This window comes from Etheostoma spectabile, chromosome 9 (assembly GCF_008692095.1).
Source record: "Etheostoma spectabile isolate EspeVRDwgs_2016 chromosome 9, UIUC_Espe_1.0, whole genome shotgun sequence".
NCBI lineage: Eukaryota > Metazoa > Chordata > Actinopteri > Perciformes > Percidae > Etheostoma > Etheostoma spectabile.
The window spans coordinates 14,426,868-14,434,853 of NC_045741.1; positions in this window are offsets into that span (position 1 = coordinate 14,426,868).

Consider the following 7,986-nt stretch of genomic DNA (forward strand, 5'->3'; position numbering starts at 1 on the left):
GGCCCTGCAGACAGGGCGATCAAAGGCTCCTCAGTCTTTGTCTGCTAACGTTGAATAGACAATAGTAAAGAGGGCCCGCTTTGATTTTAGCTCACTTTTATTGATCACAGACGAGCAGGGATTGAAATATGAGAGACAACCCTGAACTCGATTCCTCTTTAGCTATTGATTATATCCAGAACAGACGGCATTTCACGATGATCCAAGTTTTTATTTTATCCTTTTTTTGTGTCTGTCTGGCTCTTCGCCTGTCTTTCAGGTGCAGCTAGTAATACTCCGACAACGGTTATTTTACCAGACAATGCCTCGTCTTAAGTCTCATTTTTAAGCTTCTTCTAAAAGTTGACGTCCAAAACTTATCCAGGATATGCTGACAGCAACCCCCGCCACCCTCTACTCACTCGTCAGCAGCCTTTAAAGCTTAGTTTAAGGAGGACATTTTGTTTCCATCATTTCAGAGGAGGTGCAGTCAGTGTGCTCAGGAGGAAGGGTATGGATATAAGGGAGAGGTAGAGGGGTTGACTCCTGAGACGCAAACTGCTCAGCCTAAATTTGACACAATCAATTAGTTTATTGTCCCGGGCTTTACCATTATGAGGTGAGATGCAGAACTGCCTATGAGCTCAAGTTGTGTGTGATGGTTTAAATTGACCTTGGCTGGTAATAAAATGCGAGTCAGTTCTAGTACCTAGGTAATTAGAGAAAAAGTGGAGTATTGCATAATGTCACATGATTGTATGGTTTAACAATTAAAACATGATGGATCAATTTAGAAAGCACCTTAAATCAGGATTTTTTCTAATTTGCTTATTTATTGTGAAATAAAGCATCCTTTATCATATCTACTTTTTCTTTATTTCATGCCAGAGATAAGAACTGTCTGTGCAGCCGGCGAGGTCCCTTCATCTTTAAAAGTGACTCTTTAGGGCCTGTTTAAGTTGAGCTGACAGATGTGGTTATTTGGGGACAGCTCATTGGCAAGTTTATTGCCAGAGTTCTTATTTTACTAGTGCTGAGCACATGTGCTTGTGACAGTGAGGGAAATCCTTTCGGAAGTCTGGCATACGGTTGAAATATAGGAGACTTAAGAGGACATAAAACCCGCCTGATGTTTATCACCAAAAAATCTCCGGGAGTTTTGTCCAAGAACACAAGATGATAAAATGTGACTGAAACAGCGTTCATCTAAAAATAAAACCTGGTTTTAATTTAGCGTGTTGTCAGCAGGCTCTAAATATTTGATTTGCACTTGTCCTTAAATGTTTCGATGATCACATTTGCATTATGCAAATTAACAACTTTGAGCAAAGTGTTAATGCACTCATTAATTTAAAGTTGCAAATTGTTTTATTGGACTTAGTGGATGTTATTGGGAGCTGTTTAATGCAGTGATTGTTCTTAGAGAAACTTTATGTTGCATTAAAATTATTTTATCTGTATGTTGCTATAAGCTTATAATAATATTTACATATTATCATACTCGTCATTAGGAAGTAATGTTAATGCACTGCTAGTGTTTGGGACCTTTATATTTCTTCTGTTAACACACACACACACACACACACACACACACACACACACACACACACACACACACACACACACACACACAATACAGAGGGGAGGTGACTAAAGTCTCACATTTTAGAAAACAAAAACCAGCCGGGGTGTGTGTGCATGCGTTGTGGAGGGCTTTCTACATCTGACACACCCCCGGCCACCTGTAAAGTGTCTCTAAGAATCAGGTTTCTTTTGAACACATTTAAGACAGCATTTGCTTCAAATAGTTTACAGTTTGTGAAAACGCCTGTTCCGGAAGGCTGGACCGATGCATCCGAGTTTAGTTTGCAGGACAACGTTTTATAAACCTCCTATAGGGCTGCTGGACAGCCAAGGGAGAAGCAGTGCGTGCCTTTTAAGAGCCCCTGACGGGTTTAGTGAGCCACTTGGCTTTTTATTTTGGCTCAGTTCACTGCAGGCTGCTTGTACTTTACTGTGCCCCCTCTGTGCTGGCCTGGTGGTTGCAGATTAAGGACATGCAGAGCAAGAGTCACTCATTACACCATGGGTACACATGCTTATTATGTGCAGTGTGTGTCTGCTTCCACATATGTTAGTGTGTCAGGAACAGTGCTGATGAGTGACGCCAGTTGCGGCCTGCTGGGTGTAGCTTCCAACTGATAAATGACTGCAGGGACCGTCTTTCTTTACCTGAACCTCAACATTTCCACTGGAGAGCAGCTGCTGACAAGTATTCTAACTTGAAGACCGAGCAGGCCTACAAGACAACCCTTCAATTCTTAATATGAGTTTAACCTGTTTAAAGTTACTCAAGTTCAAACAATAGCAGCTTTCAAATGATGTAGAGGACTGTGCTGCTGTTCCTGCTTGTGTTTGAAAATGGTCCCTGGTGATTCTTCTCTCCCAGCAAACTAATATGTTTCAAGCTCAGGCTGCCACTGCCAGGCCTGCGCCACAAGCTATTTCAAATGTGTTAAAAAAAAAATATTGATATTCCAAGCTTCTAAAAACAAAACAAATGGAAAACAAAACATGCAAGTCAATGTCCTCTGGAACATTTTTCTGCCTCAGAACACTCAGATCACCAGGGACAAACGATTATTCTGCTACTTCTTCCATGCTCTCCATTTTGTTAACGCAAACGCGCCCTTTCTATAAAGTATCTCAAAATGAGTCTATTCAAAAAAATGAGGAAGGCCTGCCTTCCTCATTTTTGTACTCTTGTTCTCAAGAAGTTAAAGTATGTTTCTCTTTTGCACTTCTCAGAATATTAGTTGGTGAACTAAATGATAAGCCAAATGATTTGAGTATGTTTGACGAAGCTATGGTTCGCCACACAGAAAACTTATACTTTTTAAAAAGGACTCCCCAGTGAAAGCAAACTGCAGTAAAGGTGTTTCGCCACAAGATGGACTTAAGGATGCAGGGATTTGGGATGTATGGCAGTAACAGCAACAATAAACTACATGCTCCCCAACTTTTTCAAAAAAAATGTTTTTTCGTATTACAACCGAAATGCAGAGCCAGTTTCTAGAAATATATAAATATCTCTATACTCTGAAGCAGAAGAGTCTGCAAGGGTCGGGCTATAGATTCTGGGAAGCACCAAACAACTTGTGTATTAATTCTAGAAATTTACTTTTGTTTGTTTTTACTGTGTTCAGGGCTCCATGGGAGCAATTTTTGCTGTGATGAAACTGAACAGCAGTCCCTGTGGAGTTCATTACAGGGAAAGAGGCAATGCCCACCCCCAATGCTCCCTGGCCAAGAGGGATTTGGAGGACCCAGATGGATGGGTTAGTTTGGGTGGGTGGAGTGGAGGACATACAGAATGGGGTGGGGGAGTGGATGACTCAAGGGAGAAGAGAAAGAAGGAGACTATAAACACTCAGCTAATGACCTTAAACACACTAACAACATAGAAGTTAATGAAACTGCACAAATGAAGACAGTCAATCCTGGAGCAAATGGCAGAATATTTTCTTTTAGAAAAGGAGAAAAACATAGTGCCATTCTGAAGTGTAGGAGAGAAGACACAATATCTGGCTAGGCTTTAATACTGTTGGCCTATAAGCCTAAGAGCAGAAAGAAGTGAGCAAAAGAGCAGTAAAACATGCTATATCCACATTTAATGTTTCATGCCACTTTAAATACAAAAGCAGGGCTGTAATCACCTTAGGGGGGTGTCAAACTGCATTTGAAGATCTGTAAACAAGATTGTGTATCCAAGTTGTGCCATTTAAGACATTTTCTATATGACCCTCAGTTTTGGAAAACTTCAACTCACACAGGTTGATTATAAATTGTCATAAGCCCATTTAACATGCACTGCAACCCTGAAATTATTTACATTACTTGCAGGAGCTGCATGTGAGAAAGTTGAACTGGACATTAAACAGACTTACCCTGCCAGCTCCCTAGTACAAAGTCCATGTATCTTGGGATCAGGACATTGAGAACTTAAACCCCCAAAGGGTTAGGTCTTGTAAATATTAATGTAGACAATAAATTTGCCAAATGAACAAAGTCTAATACTTTCGCCTTGTCTTCACCTTCCTTCTCTCCCTGAATCATCTGGAGCAAATACAGTATGAGATTGTCAGTGACTGTGCATCTATATCAGGTGTCTCCCCAATGAGGAATTTTAAGTAACGACAACAACACTGTCGGCACGTCCGCCTGATACAAGCCTTATGTGATTGCACACGTAACCCCACCCCTTCCAATGCAGTTGCTAGTAGCCGAGGAGGACACAAGATTTATACGACCCCCCCTCCCCACACACACACACACACACACAGGACTTTTTAGAAGAGAAAAGTTTCACCTGATTTTCTGCTGAGGAAAGTCACCCGACAACACAATCTTCTGAACAGAACACTGCCATACTGGGAAATACAGAGAGTGGTGTGGCGCTGACAATCTTGATCAGCTTTGTGCTGCGCTGTTCAACAAACAAAAACTAACCTGATCCAATTCGAACAGTGTGATTACCACAAAGATACATACAGTATGCTCTTTATTAATTTTAGTGAAACCTATAATTACAAGTTAACATCCACATAAACACCTAGCAAAATAATAGTGTAACAATAAAATAAAATAAAATAAAATAACATTTATGTACCATTTACTGTTACATATTTCTATAATTCAAATCCAAAATGATGCAAACTTAAAGTAAAAGAAAACATGTATACCATTTAAAAAAAAAAAATTTAATACACTTTGGCAGGAGAGACAAGTGACGTGAGGAGTCACAGAGAAAGGGACAGGCAGAAAATAGTGGGTAATGGACAGATTTCACACGTGTGAAATCCGTCCTTTACCTCTAAGATTTCGCACTACCTCTAATTAAGGTAAGAGGGGATACATGTTTTTATTAGTGCACACATCTCTAATAAAAAAAAAAAAATTCTAACCCTAACACACTTAACTAGTCTAAACTTAAGCGTAATCTCCACTGAAATGACCAGCAGTCAGCTATTCCCTGGTAACTGAACCACCAACTACCACTGACCTCACAGAGCATTGGAGCATCATAGCCGTTGTCGGAGACTTCTGTAACTAACTGCCGCTAATATCACAAGCTGTGACAGAGGACTATAGCCATGTCGTAAAGCTCTGTAGCAGCATATACTGCTAGCAACTGCCGCTCTGTAGCACGGAGCTCTGTAGCTGATAGTGTGCAAAACATTTGTACAATTTTATACAAATCCGATTATGAGATAGCGTTGTAGCGTAAGTATCTGTATTTATTATTGAGATATTTCTTAAAATACAAGCAATTGGTATTCTGATAGTTTTCATTGAGTATATTTTCCAGCACATCCAGTCTGAATATCATTTATGTTATACAGATAACACCCTATAATTACATTGTTTACTGTAGTTGGATTTATCAATAAATGTACATTTACACACATTAAAACATGAAGACAGACCCCCCTCTCTTGAACACAGACTATAACATTTTAGCCAAAGTACTGGCTAACCGTTTACGCACTGCATAGTATTATATCACCAGGACAGATGGGGTTTGTCTTTAGTATCCAATGCTTGTTTAACATCATGTTCTCCCCCTGCTAAAATGCACCAATTCAACCAATTACCATGACTTTGGTCAGCCCGCAAATTTGATTAATCCCATCAGTCCCATGTTCCAGACTTTGTGTCAGTATGTATCCATGCTGGGCAGAAAAAGAGGGAACATGGAACATAAGGTCTCCCTTTATACCGATGATCTCCTTCTCTACGTTTCTCACGCTGAAACTTCGATCTCCTTTAATTCTTGATGTGCTGCAATGCTTTAGGAGATCTGTGAACATAAATTAAACCTGAACAAAAGTGAGTAGTTGCAACTAAATTTAGACAGTTCAACACTCAAGGACATCAGGTTACCTTTTAAAACAACTTTAGACAGCTTCACTTACCTTAAAGTCACAGTAACACCCAGGTAAGAGTGTGCACCCCATGTGGGCCAAGACTTTTGCAGCAGCCCGGATTCAAGTCTGATCTGTGGCCCTTTGCTGCGCGTCATCCCCTCTCTCTCCCACCTTTCCTGTCTATCCACTTTCCCTATCAAATAAAAAAAAAAAAGGAAAAGCCACTGAAAAATATACTTAAAAATAAAAAATTATGGGACGAACAGAAGGACTCAAACGCACCGCTTACCAATAGTAAATAAAATATATATTATTTGAAGAGGGAGAAGGGAAGTGGGGAGGCAGACACCAGGGACCAGAACACAGAGAACGGGAGGCTGGGGAAGTCTCAGGGAGTGAAGACACTCCGGGGAGCGTGGAGCCGAGGAGGAGACACAGGAACTGGGAGCGGAGACGGAGACAGGCTGAAGCAGGACACCGTGGGAGGGGGACCAAGAGGAGAAGCCAGCTGACTGGAGACGGGAACGGGAGTGGAAGTGGTGACTGCAGGGAAGAAAACAAAAGGAGGTAAGTAAAAATGAAACAGAAGTACAAAATGCTAGAGGAGTAAGAGGCTTGTAGCAAGTTTCACCAGCGTGACTGGAACAACAATCAAACAAAGATAGTTTGAAGAGCCGGGGTTGAACTACTGTTGTTGATGGGAGATGAAAGGCAGGTGTGAGCGGCAGGAGCAGGTGATTGTGGATGAGACTCAAGTGTGTGTGGTCAGCTGGCTTCAGCAGGAGGGAGAGTAAGGAAAAAAGAAAACAACATGGACAAACGTGGCAGGCCAACAGAAAAATCAGATAGAAAAATAGTAAATAAAACAAATACTCACGGCCAGCCGGACCCCAAACCTAACAGAAGTCACAATAACAAAGAATTTTACAGACCTCTTTGAACTAAACTTTGGAAAACTAACCTTAGCTTAACTAATTGGACTTAGCTAATTGGTCTTAACTTAACAGTTAAGGCAGTTAACTTAACAGTTAAGACAAACTGCCTTAACTTAACAGTTAAGGCAGTTTGTCAGCGTGTCATCTCACAGAATTCCGTGAAATGATCACGGCCCTTAACTCAAAATCTCTGGCAGTTTCACGGACTCAAAAATCGAAAGTTCCGTGATAGCCCCACGGAATAATTTGGTGAAATCTACACGGCCCCTACACCACGGAAGGGTTGGGTTTAGGAAAAGAATAACGGGACAATTGGGTTTAGGAATCGTGACACGAAGGACATGATCCCCAGTCTCCTGGGCAAAAGTCCTGTGTTGTTTGACCCATCCACCACCCCAACCAACCTCCTTACATGGATTTAGGGTTTTTTATACTACTCGCTACCGTTGTCGCTCTTAATGCGACGTCATCTTCTCATTGAATTTACATAGGCATTGTTTTCTGTGGTGACCATTCTGTGCCACCACCACATAGTGCGCTGGTAACAGTTTGTGATCATTTCACGGAATTTTGTGAGACTTTAATAAACCTAATTCCCATTTTTTCAGATATTTACAGATTAGGCATTATATATTAAGGGAGTTTTCCCAAAGTTTCCTAATTATTGATGCCAGCATGTCCTCCCAGCCTTCAGGTAAGGGGGCAATTTTAGTCTGCCTTTTAGACTTTCTTTGTCTAAAATCAAAATTGCATGGCAACAGGAGCTTCAAGCAACAATTGGAGACCTGGGCTAAAATATTCGGAAGAGTTCACTCCTCATATATGTGTGCTGAACACGCTCTGATTCAATTAAAAGTGGTCCACCGAGTGCATCTCTCCAAAGCCAAACTAGCTAAAATATAGACGCAAATTGATCTTATACTGTATGTGATAGATGTACGTAAGTCGGCGGATGCGACAGATTCATATATTTTGGCTCTGCCCAAACATTGAGGGTTATGGGAGGGGTATTTGTTTGGCTCTCTCTACAGTTTTAGCAGCCCCAATTGATCCAGACCCTTTTCCATCACTGTTTGGAATTGTTCCTGAGGGGATATGTTTACCTGCTGGGGGCCATACAGTAGTTGCCTTTACTACCCTTCTTG